General features: G+C 39.2%; 1 protein-coding gene across 9 annotated transcripts in view; it reads right to left on the reverse strand.

The window, feature by feature from the left end:
- The window catches only part of PTPN4 (protein tyrosine phosphatase non-receptor type 4), a 207466-nt gene extending 190551 nt beyond the window's left edge, over window positions 1-16915 (reverse strand). For 4 of the 9 annotated variants that reach the window (XM_026510144.4, XM_026510145.4, XM_044388278.3 and 1 more), the window contains exon 1: window positions 16362-16915. The gene's annotated coding sequence lies outside the window, so the exon portion shown is untranslated. Of the gene's footprint in view, window positions 1-16079; window positions 16105-16361 lie in introns of those variants that run through there. The other 5 variants (XM_048214023.2, XM_026510148.4, XM_026510146.4 and 2 more) reach the window with 2 other exon arrangements.
- Window positions 16916-26904: the final 9989 nt, after the last annotated feature.

Here is a 26904-nt window from a genome sequence, read left to right on the forward strand (position 1 = left end):
GGTGTACAAATGAACAAATACATTAATGTTACTGGGAGCCAGAGGTCCCACTATAGGAGACAGGAGGTCAGACATGGCATGGAAGAAGGTCCTACTGCTGGGACTGGAATGAGAGATACTGATAGGATTTCATTTTAAATATATACATATTTGCATCTCCATCCACTATTAGAACCTAGAAGCAAAAATACTTCAGTAACAATGAACATATGTAATGCCCTATATACTTTTCACACTAAAAAGAAATTTTAAGGACTCCTTGGGAAAAATATATATAATATATATAAAACTGAAAGGGCCAGATTCTCTTTGGACAGAGCTATGAAAACTATGAACTATAAAACTGATACCTCATGGAAGGAAAAAAAAATCAAATATAGCAACAGTTTTGCTCTAAAATTTAGCCCACAAACAATATTTACATAGTAATTACTATGCAATAATTTATACGAGAAGCTTCTTATTTGAGAAACCATATACAACAACAAAACTGTATCCCAGATAATCACATACAAATCAATCACTTGAAACATGAATGCATAGCACTGGGGCCTGCACATTGATTTACTGATGGACAGGCAACATTTTCCAAATGTCCTCTATTCAACTGTTACTGACCCACTAATAATGCTGAATTACAATGTCAAAATAAATTTGAAATTCACTCTAAACTATAAACACTGGAATATAATTTGAACCATTTCTTGTAGCAAATTTATTTGAGGCTTTTCCTTTCTCTCTCTCTTTTTTTTTGCTATTGAATCTTTTACATCTCATTATTTCCTATTTATATATTACAATATTTAAAGTACCATGTGACTCCGTGTGTGTGTGTGTGTGTGTGTGTGTGTGTGTGCGAGAGAGATACAGACACCTAGACCTGCTTAGGCCCAGAAAGAGGTCCCTAATCCTGTGCCTTCAATACACCTGTTTATTCATGTAAACATGTCAACAGCTCCCAGTTGCCAGATACAGTACTAGATGCTAGAGATATAAATATATATTCACCTAGATCTCCTCCCTCAGTAAGCTCACAGTCTACTTGGGGAAAGACACTTTAAACAGTCCAGTAAAATAATATACTAAAATAGATATAAACAAATGGTTTTAGTGAGTCAAAAAACTACTATCTCTTTCTCCTGTCTGTAGCTTATGACCTAAGCACTAGAAACAACTTGGCAGCACTAGTTCTTTCCCACGCTCTCCCTCCTCACTTTCTAAATGTGTCTGTTCTTTAGTCCCCTACACATGACACACCAACAATAAAGTTAACCTTTTATACAATAAACAACAATAAAGTAGATCTTTCATAATGAAAAAATTTTTTTTTCCTTGTCCAAAAGGTCCAGCCATGTAGTGTATGAAGTCATCATCTTTCAGGTTTTGGTGCTCCGTTTTTCTTCAACAAAAATTATTTATTAAGTTAGGGGTTTAGTGTAGAGCATTTTTAGACGGAAAAAACATAACCTCTAGAATTTTCACCCTTTGTTTAGAAAGCAATTGTTTCCTATAAGCAGAGTTTTCTTTGTAACTGAACACAAACCATAGTGCTTATAGCACCTAAATGTTTAACTAAATGTTTCAAACTGTTGGTTGCGACTCACTGGCTATGAAATCAACTTAGTGAGTCAAAAGCAATATTTTTTTCAACAAAAGAGAACACAGCTGACTCTTGAACAACAAGGGTTGGACTGCACAGGTCCACTCACATGCAGCTTTTTTTCGATAAACACAGTACAATTCTGTAAATGTATTTTCTCTTCCTTATGATTTTGTTAATAACATCTTCTTTTCTCTAGCTTACTTTATTGTAGGAATACAGTACATAAGACATAGAACATACAAAATATGTGTTAAGTGACTTTATTGGTAAAGCTTCTCGACAACAGTAGGCTACAAGCAGTTAAGTTTTTAGAGTCAAAAGCTATACATGGATTTTTGACTACACAGGGGTCAGCACTTCCTAACCCCCATGCTGTTCAAGGGTCAACTGTAGAATAGGAGCTATCAAGGGGTGCCTGGGTAGCTCAGTGGATTAGGCGTCTGCCTTCGGCTCAGGTCATGATCCCAGAGTCCTGGGATCAGGCCCCACATCAGGCTCCCTGCTCAGTGGGGAGGTTTAAGGTTCAAATCCTCACTACCTTTACGACCCTGGACAGTTACTAAACCACTCTGTGCCTCAGTTTCTTAATATGGGTTGCTAAGATCATTAAATGAAATAATACATAAGAAGTCCTTAGCACAGTTCCTGACACTTAAAAGCACCTAATAAATGTTGGCCATTATTATCATCATCACTGGGTACAACCTCTCTAAATATTCAAAACTGACTTTAGGAAAAATTTGGAAATACTTATTATACTTTTATTGAAATATTCTAGTTACACCAGAATTAAAACAGAATACTGGTTATTAAAAGCCTCAGAAACCAGAGAATGTCCAAGGAACACCAGTAACGCAGCTGGATGGAAGACAATTCATCAGAACAATAACAATTAAACCTGTAAAGATATTTGGGACTGTAATGTGAAGGAGTTTGCACTAATTTGGGCAATAGGGGTATAGGCCAGGGATCAGCAAGCTATGGCCCACAGGCCACATCTGTTCACTGTTTGCCTATGGGCCATGAATGAAGAATGGTTTTTACAGGGGCACCTGGCTGGCTCGATCAGCAGAGAATGTGACTCTTGATCTCGGGGTTGTGAATTCGAGCCCAATGTTGGGTGTAGAGATTACCCCACTTAAGTGAAATGTTATCCCATAAAAAAAGGAATTCTATTCTTTCCATTAGTAAACCAGTATGACAAAAAGAAAAAAAAAATTCTATCATTACTGTTATATTTTGATTTCATTAATAAAAGCCTGTGAAAAAAATTTTAAAAGCCTCATTCATTTGTCTATATGTTAGACAATTAGATAAATGTTCCTCCTTATTTTCCTCTAACCCTTTCCTTGTTCAATGTTATCTACCAACTGTCTCAAAATGTGCCAGGGTAAGGAGAAGCAACACAAACATATCGACAAATTAAAGAAGACAGAGGCCCCTGTCCTTATGGAGCGTCCATTCTAGTAAGTAAAGAAAAAAAATTATAAAGTAAGGTGGTGAGCAGGGAATGTGGAAATAGGGATGCAACTTTAAAGAGGATATTCAGGAAAAGCATGACTGAGAATTTCACTTTTGGGCACACTTGAAAGGAAGTAAGAATAAGCCATGGAGATAATACTCTGCCTGGAACACTTGGGAGAAAGGTATTCTAGGCAGAGGGAAGAACAATCAGAAAAGACTGAAGTGTGAGCATACCTGGGGTGTTCCAGGAACAGCAAAGAGGCCAGTGCACCTTGAGAAAAGTGAACAAGAGTGGTCAGAGATGAAGTCAGAGACAGCAGCACCTGCAGATCATGTAGGGCCTTGTTGGCGACGGTAAAAACTTCAAGCTTTTAAAATAAGAGAGGAAGCCATCAAGGCACTTCGGGCATAGGAGCATGGTCATCTCCCTTATACTATAAGGAGATGAGCTTTCAACTCACAGCATTTCCCACTGATACGTTAGATACAAAAAACTTAGAATATGTCACAAGTGGCTACTGTGCTAACAGAACCAATTAGTATCTACAATATTGTAAACTAGTAAGAAAAAAAAATCAAGACCCTAGCAGATTAATGAACAAATTTGAAGAATGTATGCAACAAGAAATTAGTAAAATACACATGAAAAAAGGTTCAACTACATTATTGCTAAAAAGAAATACAAAATAAAACAAAGTACCATTCCCAATGCTAGGGAAGGAAATTGGTGGTAGTGCAAATTGGTTCAGGTCTACAATCCTGTTATCTGAAACCACTGGTTTGAAAACAGTTATGAATTTCAGAATATTTGGATGATAGAGAGGGGATACTGTATAAATGCCTCGTATTAAGTAAGATTCATGGTTGCGTCTAGGATAACACCCTCTATTATTCATAAAGCTATTTAAAATGTCCTTAGAGTACCTTAGAAATGTTTGATATAAGTGGAACATAAAGTCTCAGCAGCCTCACATCAGTTTAGGTCAAGTTTAGCTGTCAAATTAGTTATAAAAAGTTTTATTTCTTAGGGCCTTGGGGGTCTCAGAATTGCATATAACTATTGACCTAACTGTTTTGTAAATAATTATGTGAACACAGATCAAAACCCATAAAAATAGCTACATGCAAGGTGGGTCACAATATCATAGTCACCTAAAAACTTTTCCAAATCACAAAACCCTTCCCAATGAAGATTCCCCATTTCCCTAGCAGTTTCTATAGTAAGCACAGTAACTGACCACAGAATATATTAGGCTGGAAAAGGTAAGTTGGAAATGTAAATAAACCAAGTACAGAGATTTTTTAAATTCCAATGTAAATAGAACAATTTGGAAATCCTTGGAGTTTGTAAAAATATTTTACTTCAATTCACTAAGAAATAACTAAAAAAGAAAAAGAACATCAACATTACTATAAAAATATTTCCTAAATAATTTTCACTCCTTGGAAAACTCATTCATTCTACTCAAAGAATACTCTGTATTAAATTAGCACCTATTACATACAAGGCACTGTGAATACCATGAAATATGGAAGTGAGGTTTGAAGAGGCAGACAGGCTGACCATGAGTTTAGATTTTATCTGACAGGCAGATGGAGAGGCAATAAAAAAATTCTGAGCAGGGTGTATGTAATGGGACGCATGTGAATGTCAGATCACTCTGGCTACAGTGCAGAGGACGATTAAAAAGGGCAAAACCAATGGCAGAATGCACTTTAAGAAGACATTTTAAAAGTCCAAACAAGACATGATAAGTTTTAAAAGATCATCCCCCAAAATTTCAGAAGTTTTGCCCAAGCTTCATATTGCCAAACTGAAGCTCAAGTGGAACAAGGATGCAGCAGGAAAAATCAGAGAAAGCGAAACTCAGCAATAACAAGAGGTAATCTAGACAGTTAAAAAAACAGTATCCACAGCTATAGTAACAAGCAATAGGCAGCGATCCCAGCAAGTGGGGCCTATGTGGTCGAGGTCAGATAGGCAGATACCCCAGCAATCAGGAAAAACATAATAGGGAAACATGCCTAATTTCATGGTTCTTGATGAAAGGCGTATAGCAGATAGCAAAGAGCTCCAGCTATAAGACTAGAATTCAGGAATTCAAAAATAGGAGACAGAAAATAGGACAGCAGCAGAAAAGATACAGATTCTGGACTCAAATTAACCTACTTTCAAAACCTAAATCTGCCATTTTCTAGCTGTGAAAGTCTAAACAACTCAGCTTTTTGAGCCTCAACTTCATCTATATATAGAAAGGGGATAACACTATCTATTCTACAGGGTTGCTGAGGTAATTAAATGAGATATTATATTTCAAAACACCCAGTAGAGTTCAACAAATACTAGTTTTACCCCTTTCTCTTTTCCTTCCATTATTCATCTAAGCTACTACAATAAGGAAGTCTTTTGCTTGGCCACAAAGTAGGAAAGGCTTCTCTGACTAAGCATTAGAGGACTTCAGGCACAGAAAGACAGATCACTGATGCAAAATGCCTCATAGAAGCACTAATTCATACAGAAAAGTTGAAACAGAATGAGTTGCACAAGTAAAAGGGCCTAAAAAACTGAAATAGAGTAAAAGTTTAATAATTAGAATCTGTTAGCCTTAATAGCATATCCACACAAGAGAACATGTCATAATATAAAAAAAGAAAAAAGGGGAGAGCTCCCTGTATATTGAAGTCAAAGGATCACCAACATATATTTTAAATGAAAAAGCTGTAATATAAAATATTAATACAATATGTTGCCTTCTACATAGAAAGTAAGGGAAATAGTGATCTGTATTTATATTTTGTTTCTATTTGCAAAAATACTGGTAAAATATAGAAAAAATGAAAGTGGTTACCTATAGAGAGCAGACAAGGCAGGGAAAGAGGAGTATGAGACTCTCAGAACATGACTTTTTATATTATTTTGAAACTGAATCAAATAACTTTATTACCAATAAAAAAAGAAAATTTAAACAAATTTTTAAATACTTGAGAAGTCTGAGTTTTGTAATATGTTCTGCTATACTTATTAATTAGGACTTACCTGTACATATTTTAGCTGTATACTAAGAAAGTTAACCATGACTTATCTGTATACATTCCTAGCAGTATAATAGATTTTAGGTTCCTCCCAAGAAAGAAGTATAATCTCCTTGAAGATAAAGATCACGTCTTATTCATTCTGCAACCCCACTTCCAAGCACAGTGCCTGATGTCCGCTGCCAAGCACAGTGGTTCAAATAACGACTACACAGTTTCTTTCTCTTAATCTCTCAAATGTTAAGGTGTATGTAACCCTTAAAAAAAAAAAGGATTTTTCTTGATTCTGTCCCCTATTCCACCATGAGCCAAGAGATCTTCCTTCCTCCCTTTATGGCCAAATTTCTAGGAGTTGTCTAGTCTACATTCATTGTACGTCTAATTTCCTCAATTTAGTTTTTCACTATACCCCTCTATTATAACTCCTCTGCTAAGACAATGAATCTCAAACTTTAGTATATCTCAGAATAACTACAGCAGCATTTAAACAGATTTCCGACGCAGCCAGCTCCCCATTCCTCACTTCGCCTTTTAATAATCTATAAGGTCTAGGGGCACCTGGGTGGCTCAATCAGTTAAGTGTTTGCCTTCAGCTCAGGTCAGGATCCCAGGGTCCTGGGATCCAGCCCCGCATCCGGCATCTGGCATCCGGCTCCCTGCTCTGTGGGGAGCCTGCTTTTCCCTCTCCCTCTGCTTGCTGCTCCCCCTGCTTGTACTCTCTCTCTGTCAAATAAACGAATAAAATCTTTTAAAAATAATAATAATCTATAAGGTCTGAAATGAAACCTGGGGAACTGATTTTTTTAAAGATTTATTTATTTATAAGAGTCTAATGCGGGACTTGATCTCAGGCCACCAAGATCATGACGAGCCAAAATCAAGAGTCAGACACTCAACCGACTGAGCCACCAAGGCGCCCCAGGAATTGATATTTTAATCAGTATCTCATTTAATTCTTTTTTTTTTTTTAAAGATTTTATTTATTTATTTGACAGAGATAGAGACAGCCAGCGAGAGAGGGAACACAAGCAGGGGAAGTGGGAGAGGAAGAAGCAGGCCCATAGCAGAAGAGCCTGATGTGGGGCTCGATCCCATAACGCCGGGATCACGCCCTGAGCCGAAGGCAGACGCTTAACCGCTGTGCCACCCAGGCGCCCCGTATCTCATTTAATTCTGATACAGGTAGCCTGCCTAAACACATCTGAAAACCAATCAGCTAAGGTCATCAATAACTTTCCAACAGCCAAATCAAAGCACCTTTGTTCCTCTCTCTCTTTCAGCATTTGATACGCCCCTGAAACTCCTTCCTTCATGACCCTCTACCACAAAACCAGACTCTCCTCTCTCACCACCGTTTAGGCTTCTTCACTTCTAAGGGCCCTTAACCTTTAAATGATAATGCTTGGGGGCTCTGTCAGTGACCCAATTCCTAACTTTATACATACTTCGTAAGTAGTAACAATCATACCCACTGCTTCAACCACCACTGATATAACCCTAAATCCTGAACTTTAAATTCCAGAGGCTACAAAGTAGAGGAGGACAAAAAAATGCTTTAGCATCACACAAATCTGAATTCAAAATATTTGCTCTGCTATTTACACAGTAACATGCTTAAAGTCACACACTTTTCTGAATTTCCACTTTGTTCTCCTTTAAAACTGAGAATACCTAGCATGTTTTTGTTCAGATTGAATGAAAAAAATAAGATGATTAAATGAGAGTTCTTTTCCCTTTCTAGCATGCCCAGAGGACCCCATGCCATGGGCCTCAGAGGTGGCAGGCAAGGGACAACTAGCCTAAGGTTAGGAGACTGGCAGATACAAGGAGAGTGAGCATATAAATAAATATATTGAGGATAATGAAAGCCAATTTCTTACTGTGGAAAAGGATGTATAAATACAGAAAGGGGGAAGACTAGAAAGAACCCTGGGGTGTTGGACTGGAATTGGATGTATCAGTGTAAACTTTTGAAATATATATAACTAGATATAGAAACAGATTCAGGGGCGCCTGGGTGGCACAGCGGTTAAATGTCTGCCTTTGGCTCAGGGCGTGATCCCGGCGTTACGGGATCGAGTCCCACATCGGGCTCTTCCGCTGTGAGCCTGCTTCTTCCTCTCCCACTCCCCCTGCTTGTGTTCCCTCTCTCGCTGGCTGTCTCTCTCTGTCGAATAAATAAATAAAATCTTTTAAAAAAAAAAAAAAAAGAAACAGATTCAGATGTGAAAATACACACACATTCTCTCTCTCTCTCTCTCCTCCTAGTTGTGTCCACTCTAGAAGTGATTATACCCCAGCAAAAAGGAGTACATTAAGCATACGTATCTTGGTTTCTAGATACCACCACTACTAAAAGAAATGAGAATTCCTTGGGAAAATGCATGATTCCAGAGCTGGGATAGAAAAAGTACAAAATGAGTCTGGAATATCTCATGCCAAAAAGTAAGGAACAATTCAAAGGATGGGGACATATCAAAAAGATTCAGGAGCCCTCTTGAAGGGGGTCCCACTAGCCAAATCTAGGACAATTTGAACATCAAAAAAAAAAGTTAAAAATAACAATAAAACCCACTGAATAGGAACAGAAATCCATGAGTACATACTGATATAAATAAATGAATGAGTAAATAAATGCATGAGGAAGAAGGGAGACGTGTTTTCAGTAGAAAATCAAGATGGCAATCTTCATAGTAGTGACTGATTCAGGCAGAAGTCATCAGTGGTCCCAAAGACTGGTGGATGGAGGTCTGATGAGGAAAAGACTACTTGGAGCCTTAGAGCTCTTTCCACAAAAGTTACCAATTACAGACGTAAAAAGGATGGCTTTACAGTATAGAAACCTAACAGACATGAACATAACTACGTGTTCAGGGTAAACATCATAGTGGTGGGATAATACTGTATGCATCCTAGTGATGCAGTAAGAACAGCACATCATTTCTATGGTGTTCCTGCCAACAACGCAGTTAGTCTGCACATGAGCAAACCACTGGATGAACTGCAGTTAAGGAACATCTTACAGAATAAAAAAGTCAAGGTCATAAAAGACAGAAATACTGAGGAACTGTTTCAGACTGAGGAGACTAAAGAGACATTATATTTAAATGTGATGTGTGATCCTGAACTGGATCTTAGAACAAAAAGAAAAGAGAGAAACTGCTGGGATAACTAGAAAATTCTGAATGGCATCTGGGGATTTGAAGGTACTGTAGCGTCAGTGTTGATTTTCTCATTTTGTGATTATGTAAAAGACCATCCATGTTTTGGTAAAGACACACTAGATTACTTAGGAGTGATGGGCATCATGTGTGCTACTTGCTCTCAAATGGTTCTGAAACAGTCTAATGAGATAAAAAATAGTACATTCCTCTGAAATGGCTGGAAGTAGGGATTAAAATGAGAGACCAGAAATGAGATAATTAGGTAGTTTCACTAAAATTTGAGAATCCAGTAAGATATAGCAGAAAGAGAGAAAGGGTCAAAGGCAATGTTAAAGTTCTTTCTTTGCGCATCTGGAAGAAAATGCCTCACTGATCCCACTACAGTGAGTCACATACATGGTGCTGCACACTTATCTTGTGTACACACACACAATACATATGCAATATACATATATATTTTAATAAAATTATTCAAGGAAAATTTTTTAATTAAAATAATTCAAGGGAAAAACTGGTTGAAGGAGCTTCAAGAGCTCTTTGTGCTGTATTTGCCAACTTTTCTGTAGGCTTGAAATTATTTCAAAATAAATTAATTTTTAAAATTCAGTAAGAACTCATGACAGCCTTGGTGCCTAGCAAAATGCTTGGCTCATTATATGTACTCAAAAAAAATTATCTGGTCTTCCCTTTCCAGCTGCCCAAAGAAGAAATCATACTATCACCATCAACTCTTTTCCTCTTTCTATTATATCCCAACGGACTCTCCATTCCAGTGAAACTACCTAATTAGTTTCCACTTCTAGTCCCACATCCTTATTTTCATTTCCCCATTTCCAGCTATAATTTCTCACCTGGACCACTGCAAGAGCATCCTAACCAGTCTATGCCATTTCTAACTTCATCTTTGCACATCCTTATATCCTTGCAATGAAATCATTATCTAGAAGTCAAGAGTTACCTTTCAAAATTCATATCTAATCTATTCCATTATTTAAATACCTACAATTGCTCCCCAATGTAAATTCTGATTTCCCATGAGGCAGACCAAACACTTATGCCGGGCACTAGGAATGCAGGAGCACCGAAAAAATATTTCACATACACACACAAAACACTGAAGTAAATACTGGGGGGAAGAGGGAGAGAAGAAAGGCAGGTTAAAAGAGGGACTTTGATTTGACCTCCTTTGTGTTTATTTTAGGATCTGGTATTGGTTATACTTTTTATCACATGTGGGAATGCTAACGGTGAGTAGGTACCATAAACTTGTCAATACTTAGAGCCTCTAAAACAGTGTTTTTCCCAATCTTTTTCCCACCTTGGCACCAAAGAAAATATTTTTTTAGCACACTGGGATAAGCCAAGACTATTTAATTAAGGTCAAAAGAAACCATCTGGGGGTTCCAATATGCCCAGGTTCAATAGGTTGATGGGTACTTGCTCTCTGGCACACAGGTGAGCCATTCATGACACACCAGTTGGGAAGGTCTAAAGTTCTTACCGTAATTCCACACATAGCCCAAACAAGGACCCTCAGAAGGTTTCACCTCCTAAGTAATCAACATCCACATACAGGAACACAGACATCAAGACCCATCCCACAGAGATGGACATATGCAAGACAACTTGCATTTCTCCAAACACACCATGCATTCTGACATTTTGCACATGCTGTTCTCTCTACCCAGATCAATTCCAACGCATCCTCCAAGACACTGCTCAAATGCCACTTCTCATTTCCCCCAGATCTTATTACACTTGTCACTCTGAACTGTAATTGTTTGTTGACATGTGTTACCATCCTAGAATTAGAGCTCAAGGACAACAATCTTGTCTTATTTACCTGTATACCACTGATCCCTATAATAGACATTCAAATATTTAATTCACATATAAATGAGTGTTCACTACATCATTTCCCAATAAACCAAATTTTCCAAAATACATTAATTAAAACCATTTAGGTAAAATTAAATGAAAATTAAATTAAAACCAGGTAAAATCTTACAATCAATTAGCATTTTTTCCCCAAAACAAGAATGCTCATTGTTCTTTAAAAGAGAAATCTGGCACAGAAATATTCATACCATTGGACCATTATCCTAGTCTTGGGATTTTAAGCTGAGGAAACAAACTGTAAGCACAGAGATATTTATTGCATATTATTATAAGAGTGGAAACTTTAGTAACAACCAATGGTTAACAAAAGGTAAATGACTAAATCAATCAGCTGATTGATGAATCATCTGAATTGCTATGCAGTTGTTTAAATTATATTCATTGTTATGGGAATGGAAAAATGAGAAAAATAATATCAGCTACCATTTATTGACCATCTCTTCTATTTAAAAAGTACTAGATGCTTTATACATATTATCCTAATCCTCATGAAAATTCAAGGCCAAGCATTATCCTAATTTTATAGACAAGGAAGTAGGCTTTAAGGTTATATAATTTGCCCAAAGTTTTTGAGACCAGATTCCAACCTACATCAGTGTGACTCCAAAATCTATCATCTTTTTCCTCCATTGCAATGCTTTTACTACACAATGCCTCCAATATATTAAACTCAAAATTGTATCTCCACCATACATCTATATTTATAAAAATATGGACAACTGCCTGGAAAGAAACAAAAGAATCTATTAGAGTGGTGATTAAGGGCGAATGTTGAGACAGTATTATTTTTTAAAATTAGCAACTTTTTAAAGCAGAACTGCTGAGCAATGAACTGAACTCCTGCATCAATATAAAAGAACTCCCATTTTCAATTTTTTAATATTTTTATTAAGGACGCAGAATAGGTAACATGTAAAAACTTAAGAAGGATGTACTCAACTAACTATATTTAAACAATCATATATTAACCCCAACGTGCTTATTACTAGGATTCAAAACTCACGATTACAAACTGGATTAAGCAGCATTCTTCCAGAATAAAAAGGTGAATTTTGAGGAAGACTTAAGGAGACACATGGATTGGAGACAGGAATGTTTAAACTAAGGAAAGAAGGGCAGAGGAAAAAACAAGAATATTTTCTTTTTAAGCAAGAATGAGAAACAAGGTTAGTGAGATGAAGTTGATGGAAAGCCTTCAGGGCCAAGGCGATAAGTCTGAAATTAATTTGATAAGTAACAGGGAATTGTAACAGACACGGTCTTAAATGGGAAGGCAGCAGACTGAAGTATGGTCTTTAAATACTCAAACTTTGTTACAAGAGTACTGTGTTTGGTTAAACAATGTTTAATAACAGGGGCAAGGGGAATATTCCATCATCCTTTATGTGTGCTTTATACATCCTCTTCTGAAAAAGAAAACTGACTACACAAAAATCTTTACATAAGGGGTGAGTATTTTGGGAAGTGGGGCCCTTTCAGATATATTAAATACCACTGTACATTTTAAAAGAATCCCAGAACTCTAGAGCAAGAGGGGAGGCTGGAGATAATCTTATAGTGACAACCTCTTCATTTTCACAATGGATTAAATTAAGGCTCAAGAACTAAATAATTTGCCTAAATGTCATATACAAACTAGTGGAAGATTCAATACTAAAACTCAGATTTTCCAGACAGCAAGATCTAAAGCTGTACGATCCAATATTATAGCTACTAGCAACATCTGGTTATTTAAATTTAAACTGGTTAAAATTAAATACAATTTTAAATGCAGCTCCTCAGGCATAATAGTCACATTCAAGTGATCCATGCCACATATGATTAATGACTACCTACCTGACAGTGCAGAAAAAGAGTATTTCCATCATTGTAGAAAGTTTAATTGGACAGCATAATCTACAGAATAAGGTTCAGAGTCAGACAGACCTAGTTTTAATTCTACTTATTAGCAGTGTGATCCTAGACTAGTTATTTAATTTCTCGTTGACCCCATTTGGGGGTGGGGGGAGGCAGGGGATTAATAATACCTACCTCACAAAGTGTACTTGATGATTATGCGAGATAACATGAAAAGCCCCTTTACACTGTCTGGCAGGTAACAGACAATTAACGCTTCCCTTTTGGATACTTTTTTCTTTCTACTCCTCTGTATGACATCTTTGTTAAAAGATACAAACACAAGAACACCCAAATTAATATCTTCCCCTCAAGATAATCCACAATACATAATTTTCAATTTGTTCCTACCAATTTTTTCAAATACTTGCAAATACTGCCAGTGTTGCTACTTAGGACTAATGAAATGAAGAATAAAGGTAGGGGGAAATGCCTCTAGTGAAGTGGAAGAGAATGTAATAAATTTCCCCTCTTATTTCCTATCCTATTTTAAATATGACTATACTGACTGATCATGCAAAGGAAAAGAAATAAATTACACTGTCCCTAGATACTGCACTTCCACACCAATAAAGAAGATTCTACAGTACTTCTACATTACATTCCTTCTCACCATCTGTACTACTAATTGAATACTAAATGAAGAAATAACACCTTCCTCTTACGATACTTTTCTGGTAAACAGTAATAAAAAGGATTTCCAGAATGTTAAACTAATCTTCAAGGTTTCACAGCTTAACCTAGTAAATTGTCAAGTTTAACAAATCTAGACTACAGCACGTAAAAAACTTCATAACATGGATGCTATTACACAGAAAAACAACAAAATTCAACTCAGTTTGTAGCCAGCGATTTTCTAGCAACACTAAATTTTATGTAGGAGCAACAACTCATATTTAGCCACATCAAGTTGCCATTTCTCATGAGGTCACCAATTTTACACTCCTAAAAAGTAACATAAAGAATTAAAGAACTTCTAAACATTCATGTTTAGACATCCACCAAAGAAGGCTTCTACACTTTTTTAAAGCTTTCTTGTTACTTAAAACTGACCATATCAACTCCCAAAGGGCGTTAATGTCTCTCAATGTCTCCTTGAAATTTATCTGGCATTCTCTTACCTTGGTCCTTAAAGATAATTTAAACAAAAACATGACCAACGATCCCCCTTAAAGAGTTCAGAACAAGTCAAATAAATGCTAAAGAGATAGCACTGCCTATTATACTGTCATTCTACAACTCCAGTTAATTTTATTAGAAAAATCTAAAATATTTTGAATATACAAATCAGAGATTAACAATATTCTATGGGGGGAGTCACATAAATTTTTTTTAAGTGAAAAAAGTAAAAAAAAAAAAAAAAAAAGGTCTTCATTACTATCCTACATCAAGTACTTTATACATTAAAAAAAGTTAGGCTTGTATGCCTGAACTGATGAAAGCTCATTTGAAAGTCTATAATTTTTTAAAGTCCTTCAATAATAATGAAGTGTACACTGGTCACATTAGAATAGGTCAAATGAATTTTCCTGAGGCTGCATTCTAAGTACATCTGACCCAGAAAGTATTTTTAGCAAGTGTGTTCAATCAATGCTGGTTTTATGCCTAGCCTAAATTAGAAATTGGGTGTCACAAACTTAAAGTAACTAAGTTAGTAGGGACGTTTTAAAAGATACTCAGTTAAAACATAAGAAAAAAACACGAGTTTGAAACAATTCGATACTCACTGCCCAAAAGCAAAGCAGGTTAGGAAACAGGCAATAAGAAAGTCATATCCTCTTCATTACTACTTTTCGGTAACATGTGATTTTCTAACTTAATAAACTTTAATCTACTATTAATAAAAACTATGAAATAGTGATGGTGTTTTTTTTAATCTCTTGCCAAATGTTTAAAACAGATTAGCTAAATCATAAATAGTCTATGTACTAAAAGACCATGTTTTTCTTATTAAACCAAACCACTCAGGAACATACTATTGGACCATGAGCATGTTTCAGTGAAAAACAGTAACAAAGATATGTGTGTCATTAAAATAAAACAAAACAAAAAACAAAAAGAGACATAAAAATAGCTTCTGTGGTAACTGGAGCATAAATTTATTCTGACAAAAAATGGTGGGGTCCACAAAAGATTACACTCTTTTATTGTGAGTCAGCCAGTAAAGAAGTGCTATACAAACTTTTGCTTACGAGGAATCTCTTTTGAAAAAAATCTATAGGTTGAATTTATATTCATCAAATTCAAGATCTAACTGATATATCTAGCTCTATTCCAATGAGCAAATTCAGGACTCTGAACAACCATTTATTTTAAGGTCAGTTCCTTCTCCCTTTAAAAAAATGAAAAGTAATTGTTCTCTCTGGCATGTTAAGGTTCGAAAATCAGGATAAAAAAATGTCCGGGATTTTACTGTTCCATAGTCTTTTTACTCAAATCATCTTTTACAAGTCGGATATACTAGCTTTTGAGTGTTGGTGTTGTTTTTTCCTCCATAAACATGTGTTAAGCTGTACTGTTTGAACCAGACCCAAGATCTGGTCACATAAACCTAGTATTACTCCAACTCTGATTTAAAAGCAGTTGGAATATTGCAGATATACAGGATCCCCTGGAACAAACACCTGAAAATCCTACAAAATCGTTCTTGTCCATAGTGGTGTCACTATATAAGGCAACCCTAGACATAAAAGCCTCCCATTCCAACTTTCGCAGAGACACCGATATATTTATCTGTGCAATTGTAAACTGTTCCGTTTTAAGGAAACCCTGGGAAATGCATCGGTACGTCTACTTAGCTACATCTCAACTTTTTTTGGCCCAACTACAGATTCCTAAATACAAGTATATACCGGTAGATTCACACTAGGCTTAAAACTTCAATGAACGGACAATCTGCCCAGGCAGCATATGCAAGAAGCACTCATACGAGCCAATTAAAAAAAAAAAAAAAAAAAAAAAAAAAAAAAAAAAGGAATCCTACCAACAATGGAAAACTCAGACGATTTTAAAAACCGTACCTAGAGTTTAGGTCTTATGGAACATTCCATCTCCGCACCGATTCCATCCCTTCTCCCTTCGCTCACCCATAACATATTCCAACTATAACCCCCAGGAGCTGCGAGAGCTGAGGTCCCGGAAAGAAAGGGGGGGCGGGGGGGAACAAGCATCATTTTTCTCCTTCTCTTAAATCAACCTTGTGCCTCCCGCTAGCCCCCACCTGGCCCGCCTCCCACACCCAGGTAACAGCCCCGCGCACCGCGCAGGGCCGAGAGGCCGGCCGGGACCCCGGAGCCTCTTACCTTCGTAGCACAGCCGCGTCCCCTCGGCTGGAGAAGAAAAGCCTCGAGGCCCGGGCGCGCCGGGGGGAAGCGCGTCCGCCGCGCCTCTCCCGGGGGCTCCCTCAGCGCCCCCCCAGCAACCGCCGCCGCAGCAGCGGCCGCGCCACGGCCCCGAGCCGCCAGCACCACCTCATACTGCGGGGTTGCCGCGGGCCAGCGCCGCCGGGGAGGCGGGAGGGAGGCGGGCGGCCGGCGCGCTCTCCCACCTCCCTGCGGGGATGAGATAATCCACACCCCCCAAAGTGCCGTGGGGGGAGGGGAGCCCCGGGGCGGGGGGGCCTGGCCCCAAACCTCCGACCCTCGGGCCAAGCCTGTCCCCGGCTCAGGCCCCGAATTCAGCCCCTGGGGACCCAGGAGTCCTGAGAGAACAATGTGGGGGGGCCGCGAGGAGCGGAAAAGCGCGCAGCGCTGCTTGAGCAGGCGGGTAATCCTGGGCAGCGTTTGTGTGTGAGAGTGCAAGAGGAGCTCAATCTACCCACTCCTTGTCCTCCTCCTCCTCCTCTTCCTCCTCCTCCTCCTCCTCCTCCTCCGTCTCCTCCTCCTCCCTCAAGCACACCCCGTCTCCCAGGCCACAGCATAGCAACCGAACATGGCGGCTGCGCAGACGCCGCCACTCAGCGGCCAGGAGCGGCGGCGGCCGCAACTGGAGGCGATCTCGCGAGAGGCGAGGCCAAAATCCTCCCAGCTAGCGCCGGCAGGAGAGGTTGCACCAGCGCGGGCGCGGGGGGACACGCAGGTGCGATGGAGGCCGGACCTGGGTAGGTTGGGCAGGGAGGGCTGGGAGGAGGGGCGGAGCACTGTGGCCCCGCCCCATGGCCCAGCAGCGATTGGTTACTTGAACTGCGACCCCTGCTGGACCTACTGACCTAAGGGACTCGATGGAGGGGCAGAAACCTAAGTTTTAAAGGGGAAAACCAGACCTCATGGCCCCAAGTCGTCTCAACTTCAATGCTAATAGAGGATACAGGTTTTAGGATGCAGTTTTGAATCATTTCCTCTCCTAAATATAGACACTAAAACAAAGAACAATGTTCTTTCATAAAACAAATGTCTGGGTGCCTTCTGTGTGCCAAGAAGGGTGTGCTTCCAAAAATTGAATTAATTCATTCTAAAAATGCATATGAATTTGGTGTTATCACGCCAGGGTTTTTAGACAGGTGCATTCATATTTTACTGATGGTACAAACTCATTGTGATAAGACTGATGCCTACAGGCTGGGTGATCTCAGCTGAAATGATGAGAGGAAGGATTTGGGGACCGGCACACCTCTATTTGCAATCATTTTTGTCAGTGCCCTCTCCGGTAGCCTGGTGCCTTCTTGCTCTTCCTTGCTTTTAGCTTCAGTACCCCACCAGGGCCGAATTCATACAAGCGTTCTTTCAAGTATCACTTTTTCTCCAAGCCAACAAAATGCCTATTTAATTAATCAGGGCTGGTTTTTACAAAATGAAATCTTGCAAATTTATACAAATCTGTGAAAGACAGAGATTTTTACTGACTCTGTTCCCCTTCGCATAACCGCTCAATTTTTCCGTTTTAAAAAGACAACTTGTCAGTCCATATTTTTCCTGCTTTACCTCTTCGACTTACTTTCCTTCCTAGAGCTTAGTTCCAGCCAGTGCTCATTCATCCTTTCCTAAATATGCTTTCTGGCCTCCAGCTCTCCATTTTCCATACCTTTGTTCATACAATTTCCCCTACTAAAATGCTCTTCACTCCATCTCCACCTAAGTCATCCTCCGACCAAAGATCATGTGGGACTTCCACCAGAAGTAAGAATTCCTTCCTCCTTTGACATTTATAGTTCTTGGTTTATATACCTCCCTTTCTTTTTTTTATTTTTTATGTTTTATATACGACACTTAGCCCTGTGTGGGTCTTATCACCACTACTACCTGGAAAACGGTTGAGGGCAATCATCTTTGTATCTTACTTGTAATGTAAATACAGCTGGAGTCTCAACATTGGAGAGGCTGGAAGGGATACCCTTTGCTTTGGGAAACTCCACAGGATGAGCCCTTTAGATAAACAAATATAAGCCTCATATCCATCTACTGTTCTTTAGGAAAACTATGAAGTCACTTTTTAAAAATTGGCATAAAAAAATTCATGGCCATCATTTATCTGGGGGGAGAAATAAATGCTCCCAACCACCCCCCCCAAAAAAATTGATATATAATTCACATACAAATTCATCTTTTTAAAATGTACAGTTCAGTGCTTTTTAGTATATTTGCAAAGTTGTGCAGCCATAACCACTATCTACTTCCAGAACATTCTTACCTCAAAAAATTCTCCTACCCATTAGCAGTCACTCTCGACTCCCTCCTCCCCTAGCCCAACAACCACTAAATCTACATTCTGTCTTTATAGATTTGCCTACTCTGGACGTTTCATATAAATGGAATCAAACTGCAGATTCACTACAAAAATATGAAAATTTTGCTCTTCTTTAAATTATAATCTTTCCAAACTAATATATGCCTATTCTAGATCATTTTGATGATCATCTTGTAACCAAACACTGCCACTTGATTTTGTATTTGGCACCAAGAATGGTAACTTTAATTTTCTTGGGTAAATGAGAAAAAAATAGAATACTTCTTGTGGAAATGACAGCATTCTGGCTAAGTGAAGATCAAGCATCCTCATGGCACGCGGTACAGAAGTTTCACAGAAGTTCAAACAGAAGAATGTCGGATAATTAAGTTGATTATAAGCATGCCCTTAAAAGCCCGTACCATAGAAATGAGTTCCATAGTCTCATCAGATGGGACACTTTAATTTCAGCAAAACAACATCATCTACTACATTACATACGTAGTATTAATTGAATTTTTAATTTTGTTAATTTAATTTGCAAAACTGTTTTAATTTATAAGTGTAGAAAAGCTGTGAGAGTAAGGACTTTATGCCTAAGCTTATGTTTACACATGATTAAGAAACATAATTTAAATAATTTGACATTTGAGAGTTAGCAAGATTTTTCTTTTCAAAGTGGCCCCCCAAAAAATAAAAATAAAAAAAATGGCCCCAAACATTGTTGGCAGCTGCTATTGACTGTGATTTTTTTTTTCCTTTGCAGCCTGCCCTTGGCTGTACTTTGCGAGACTAAGAGCAAGGGTTGTGTCCACACTTGAAGGGTGTTGGCAGGAGAGAACTGGCCTTTTTGCACTGTGTGGTTAACATCAGGACCTCTTCTAACCCTGGGTAGCCACAGCCAAGAAGGAATAAGCATTTGTTCTAGCCTGCACAGCCAAGCCATGCCGCTTGGGCCTTGGCAGTGACCTCTGGAAGCCACAAGGCAACAGAGAATGAGGCTTGACCAGGCACTGTGGTTGACTGGCCCTGCCATCAGCAACTTGAGAGGATCCCTTTAGAAAAAATGAGGGACCCTTACGTCAATGGAGATATCTAGAGAGGAGAACCCCAAGGGAAACCTGGACTCAGCTTGCTAGGTAGACCTGAGAGTACCGTGAAATTTAACATTAAAAAATATGTGACTTGGGGACGCCTGGGTGGGTCAGTCGGTTAAATGTCAGCCTTCAGCTCAGGTCATGATCCCAAGGTCCTGGGATGAGCACGCCGCCCCCTCCCACCAAATTGGGCTCCTTGCTCAGTGGGGAGCCTGCTTCTCCCTCTGCCCCTCCCCCTGCTCATGTTCGCTCACGCTCTCTCTCTCTCTCTCTCTGATGAACAAATAAAATCTTAAAAAAAGAAATGTGACTTGAAGTGACTTGATTTTGTTGCCTAAAATGGTGAGGTGGAACGTACAAGGCACACAGGGTTTCAAATATCTGATCTCTGACGTGATCTTAATTGGGTATCAAATTGCCTTAGATTGACAACAAAGGGGCAAAGGGAGATTTTCATCTTTTTACCTATCTGGAAGCTTAAGTAATAACTTAAAGCAAAACAAAATAATTTATAGAGATTAAACCTTTTAAAAAGCGTCATACATTTTCCCAACAAGTTCAGAATTCTGTGGCTTGGGCTTCTTTTAATCATGAAGCTGCTTTCAATTTGGTTTTTTTTTTTTAGTTACTTTTTTTTTTTTAATTAGATAGCATGTATCTCTGAAGCAGTTGGCCCAGATTTGGTCACTCTGTCATCATGGCCCTCTCCTCTTCACTTGCCAGCAATTCTTCCACCTTTCCTTCCTTCTTTCCTTTCTAAAGCAGCAGAAGACCCAAATTAGCAATCCCTGGGAGCAAGAACTCTATAGAAAAATGTAAAACTTTAAAAATCAAAGACTTCCTACTCCTAGTCCCACTCTCTAAAGATAAGCACTATTAACAGCTTCTTGTGTATACTTTTAGAATTTTCTCTGCAGCTTACATTTACAGATGTGTAGATTCTTACACAAAAGGGATTATACTATACATACTATATTTCACGTACAAATGTCCCTAATAGAACAGAGAGATATATGTCAATCTTTCTAAGGGCTGTTCCATAGTATATTTAATCTTGTCTAATAAATTGGCACTTAGGCCATTCCAGTTCTTTGCTATTGCATACAATGCTACAAAGAACATTTTCACCATAAAGCTTTGTACGTACAACAAAGTGTTTCTTTAAGATGAATTCCTGGAAATGCAATTGCTGGGTTGAAGTGTATGGGCATGTTTAATTTTGAGGAATGTTGCCAAGTTGCACCCACCAACTATGTGCGAGTTACTATTATCCACCTCTTATTGTTTCTGGGTTTTGTATTTTCCTCAATCAAAAATAAAAACATATTTTCTTCTAATACTTCCAGTTGTTTTTCTTTTTTTTGTAATACTTAAATCTATGACCATCTGGAAATAATTCTGGTGAAAGGAGATAGAGATCCAGCTTTATTTTTTTTTAATAGCTATCCACTTGTCCCAGTATCAATCTTATTGAATAATCCATTAACAAATTACCACAGCTTTAGTGACTTACAACAACACACACCTGCTATATTACACTTCCAGACATATGAAGTCCAAAATGGATTGCTAGGCTATGTTCTTTCTGGAGGAGAATCTCTTATCTTTTCCAGCTCCTCAGGGCCATGGTGTTCCTTGACTCGTGGCCCCTTCCTCCATCTTTGAACCCAGGAGCCTGTGTCTTCACATCTCTGTCTCATCACTTCTGTACGTTCCATGACCCTCAGACAAGGACCCTTGTGATTATATTGGACACACCCAGACAATCCGGGATAATCTCCCCATTTCAAGATCCTTATTTTTAATCACATCTACAAAGTTCCTTTTGCCATGCAAGCTACCATATTCACGTTATCATTCTGTCCCCGACAGTGTGAACATCTCTGGAGGCCATTATTCTGTGTGCCATGATGTGGAGAACACAGACGAAAGAAATGCAGAAAAAATTAAACTTCCTTACAACTTGGAGCTCATTGACAAGTACCTGAGACAGGCAGAGTGACCTTCCTCAAGGAGCTCAGCTGCTTCAATGTTAATACTTTGCTAGAGGCAAAAGACAACCTTAGCTTGACGCTAGCCCAACTTCCAGGGTACTGTAAGTCTTCTTTACTATATAAAACCCCTTTGGAAACTTCCTTTATCTCTACCTCCCCTGAAGATACATGTTAGCAATCATCCTGCAAGCATATGGCCCACTGATACACATCTGAAGGGTCTCATGACTAATGTTTTACTAAACAGTAGTAAATGACCTTATCTTAACAGCAGCTAGCCCCTCAAGGTCCTGAAAACCTTGCTTCCAAATTCCTTCGAGACTTACGCTATCCCTAACTTCCTCCCAACTTGAAAATATTTCAGTCACTCCTCACAACCCCAGTGCAGCTCTTTCTGCCCTCAGGTCCTGTCCCCGTGCTTTAACAAAACCATCTTTTTTTGCACGGAAGACTCCTAAGAATTCTTTCCTGACTGATCACTCCTGGACCCCCAAACACGTCACATCATGCCACAGTCTCTGATGCAAGCTTTTTAGCCATTAGAATTCCTAATCAGTTTTAATATCTGAAAAAAAAAGTTCATTTCTCCTCATGTCTTCTTTTTCCAAGATGAATATGTTTTTAACTATATGAATTTAAAATGTGTGAGCCCTAGATTGTGACTAAAATATTAAATTACATTTGTATATGATGTTCCTAGTGTATAATCTGTATATTATCTGAAAAAAAATATTATTTGTAGATATATATGAATATAATCTCTATATATGAATACATTCTTCGGACTTATCCATATAATCCATATTACAGGCACTTAACCTACATCTAAATTTTCTTAATTTACTTAATATTAATGTGAATTAGTTCTCATAATATTCATTCATTTAAAAAACATTAAAACATTCATTCATTTAAAAAAAGCACTGCCCACTTACTATTCACTAGGCATCTAGAATACAGGTAAGAGGTGGCTCTTGCCTTCGAGGAGAGTATTTTTCATTCTTAGGTTGTGACTTATTAATGCATTGCGAAATCAGTGTGGTAGATCATAACTAGAATCTTGAAAAAAGAAATGAATTAGACCAGTTTAGAAAATAGAGCACATCACACAAAGTGAAGGTAAACCTTTTAACTTTAGTTACATGCTTGTGTGTTTTGTGCGTATATGGGTTGTGATGTAAAATGTCTTTCTTGGGGCGTCTGGGTGGCTCAGTTGTTAAGTGTCTGCTTTGGCTCAGGTCATGATCCCGGGGTGCTGGAATCGAGCCCCGCATTGGGCTCCCTGCTCCGTGGGGAGCCTGCTTCTCCCTCTCCTGCTCCCCCTGCTTGTGTTCCTCTCACTGTTTCTCTGTCAAATAAATAAATAAAAATCTTTTTAAAATAATAATAATAATAAAATAAAATGTCTTTCTTCCTTTGGGTGTGGTGGCCAAAAACGTTTGAGAGCCTCTGGTCTGAGGGAGAATTAGTTAAGTAAATAGACAATACGGATTAGTATAAGTGCTTTCATAGACCGAACTCCAGGAGGGCAGGACCCATGGCTCACCATTATCTCATCATAGCTTAACATAATGTCTGGTCTTAACATGAGCCCTCAGTTCCTGTTCTCAGATAAATGAAGGAATGAGGTGGGCCTGGGATGCTAGGGAAAGCAGTGGAAGGAGACCAGACCACCCGCACATCGTGTGCCTTAGATTTTGCCTGGCTTCCACGGGAAGTGTGGACTGCAGGGACAAGGTTTGGAGACAACAATCATCTGAGAGAGAATTGATGGCTGGGCAGAGCCTTGAGAGGGAAGCCTGAGGGACCTTGAGTGACATCTAGTGGCTTCTTTGACCAAATGGGAGGCACCAGCCTGAGGAATCTCCCATCAGGTGGAATATTACTGGATGTGCTGTTTGCTTAAAAAAAGAAAAGAAAAAGAGAAAGAGAAAGATGGGCTCCATTCCTGCATAGTGTATAAATGTTCTTTATTTGTAGATGAATTCTGTGTTTTTTAATGGTCTGTACTCTTCTTTATGTGTTGGCTTTGTCTGTAGGAGCTTTAACATCAGATGAGGACATCTTGATTAGGGGCGCCTGGGTGACTCAGTCAGTTGAGCTACTGTCTTCAGTTCAGGTCATGGGATAGGATCAAGCCATTCATAGGACTCCTTGCTCAAGGTGGAGCCTGCTTCTCCCTCTCCCTCTGCCTACCGTTCCCCCTACTTGTGCTCTCTCTCTAACAAATAAAATCTTAAAAAAGAAAAGAAGAAAAGAAAAAAAGAAAGTCTTGATTAGGGGCACCTAGGCAGCACAGTCAGTTAAGCCACTGACTCTTGGTTTCAGCTCAGGTCATGATCTCAGGCTCGTGAGATGGAGTGACGAGCCCCCCTTTGAGCCAACTCTGAGCCCCACTTCGAGCCTGGAGTCAGGCTCCACGCTCAGCCTGGAATATGCTTAAGACTCTTTCTCACTCTCCCTCTGCTCCCCACCCCCGCACACATGCATGCTTGCTCCCTCCCCTCTCTCTCTCTCTCAAATAAATTTTAAAAATCCTTAAAAAAATCTTGATTAATTGTCACGCCTTTGTAGCATGTTACTCAGCACCTGGTACAGCATTGTAATAAACACCTGCTGTTGGCTAGCTGACATGTTTTGGTCATTCATTCAACTTGTGGTCATCAATTGGCTACTGCCCACATTAATATTCTCATCCCTGGCCACACATTAGAAACCACAAGGGAGCTTTTAGTAAGTGCAGAAGACTTTGCCGCACTCTGCTCCCACCTTCTAGTCTCACTTAATTGGCCAGGGTGGAGCCCAGTCTTCTCTTACAGGTGTGGATATAGATAAAGATTTTCTCAGCTCCCAAGGCGATTCTACTGTACAACAGAGTTGAGACCCACAGCTCCCATTTGGACAGGCACTGAATATAATACAGCGTCTGTGCAAAATGGGGATCTCTGCCCTCTCGATCAGCGCTTCTCAAAATGCCTGGAGTGAAGGACCAATCTGTTATGGCCCAGTTGTTTTTGTAAAATATAAATAAAAATAAATTACTAGGAAGTTAAACGAGAAGACAAACATATGAATAGAATACAAACACCATTTTTTATTAGATTCAATGGAAATCAATTTCTCTGTTAAATTTCTCTAAAGGGTTCTACCTGTTTAATCTGCATTTTTGTATGTATCTCACTGTGAACTGGTGACAGACCATCTGTGGGGAGGCACTCTGAGTCATACCATTCTAGGCTATATTCTGGATGGAGGTGGGGGCAAGGAGAAGACAGTGGACATACAAAACATGCCATAGTAGCAGGACACACAAGTTGTTCTTGCTCCTTTTGAGGAGGTGGCCTCGTGGGGCCACCAGGTCCGAGGGCCCTGTCCTCAGCTTTGCAGCGCCAAGCTTTACTCTTACAAGGATACTCACATGACAGGGGCACTTAGCACTATACAGATGCTCAAAATTTTTTAGAAACTGATTATAAACCAAGGTCACTCTTTTTAAAGCAAATATGCTTTTCCAAGGACCAGACACTGATGTTTGCTATAAGGATACCTTCTTTCCACTAGGAAGGTCTGCAGCCACGAGCAAATTATTTAGGGAACAGAGAATGAAGATCTCTTCCTACACCAGAGCACTCCTCTCTAGTGATGCAATACTCATGCCCAATCCATGCATTTGTCTCCCCCTTGGATAATGCTTAATACATACTGACAGCCTTTGACAGCCTCTTACACTTCTAGGCTTCCCCTCTGTCCATCACCGCCTCCAGCAGGCAGGTTCAATATGCCAGATTAAGTTACCACTTTCTCTGTTTTTACATCACTTCTGACAATACCCCATCACCTTGATTGGACTTGAGTAACTCCTGGTTTTTATCGGCAGTATGTTTATCCACTGTCCCCAGCACATGTTTCATCCACAGATGAGTCATCTATCATAAGACATTTTCTCCTCCTCATCTCATTACGTGCAGTCTTTCCCTTCTGCCTATACTGCCCTGCCTCTCCTTTCTTTGCCAAACCCTTACTCATCTTTCAGATTTCATCTCTCAGGTTGACTCCTCTGAGAAGCCTTCCTTGACCTTCCCCTCACCCAGGGCTCAACTTTTTGCATCCCCAGAAAAGCACATATCCCATGATGCTGCAATGGGCCAGCTCCTCTCTTCTCTCCAGTTGACTTTTAAGCTTCTGAGAACATCGATCCTGGCTCTCATTTATTTTTAGATCCCGAAAAGTCATACACAGTAAAGAAACACTTGGTGAAATAAAGTGATTTTCTAGTTCTGTTCTTGGAGGGTGGTGTTATGGCAAGGGGCGATAGGATATATGATTAACTTCTAATCTTATAAAGCCTTGGTGGTGGAGGTGGGGGTGGGAGGAATTGTTTCTTGAAAGTCAAGCTGGAGAGTATGAACATTAAGTAGCATATGATAAAAGTGGGTAAGGAGTATGATGATATAATCAGTGTTTTAGAAAAAATTAATTTCATGTTGCTGAGGAAGGAGAGAATAGGCTTGGGCAGACTGAATTTGGAAGACCAGTGAAAACAGTAACAATTATGTCCCCATGATGGCCATGTCAGAATCACCTGATCCACTGTGTCAGTACTGTGTCTCATCCTCCCCCCCCCCAATTCTGATATGTCACCCACACCCTCCCTAGGCCCCATCCTTGATCAACAATCACAGCCGTGGGGAAGCTTGATGTTAAGGGGAGTCTATCCTATGCTTCAGGTGCAAGGGAAGGAAATTCAAAAGTCTGCTTTAATAGTCTAGGTGTGAAGTACTAGAAACTTGATGTATGATTGTTACATATTTAATCAGTTTAATGATGATTCCAATGTTTTATCTAAACTTTCGTTGGAGGCAAAGCAAAACATCTAATGGAAGGCAAGGAACGGTTTTCTTAAAGCTCATTACGAGTCACCTAAATCTGATTAATTTCTTTTTTTTTTTAATGATTTTTTATTATATTATGTTAGTCACCATACAGTACATCCCCGGTTTCCAATGTAAGGCTCAATGAATCTGATTAATTTCTAGTAAGAGCAGTGAGCCCCTGGATTGGATCTGGTGTATACAGTGATCTTTGATGGAATG

Source organism: Ursus arctos, unplaced genomic scaffold (genome assembly GCF_023065955.2).
Source record: "Ursus arctos isolate Adak ecotype North America unplaced genomic scaffold, UrsArc2.0 scaffold_1, whole genome shotgun sequence".
Taxonomy (NCBI): domain Eukaryota; kingdom Metazoa; phylum Chordata; class Mammalia; order Carnivora; family Ursidae; genus Ursus; species Ursus arctos.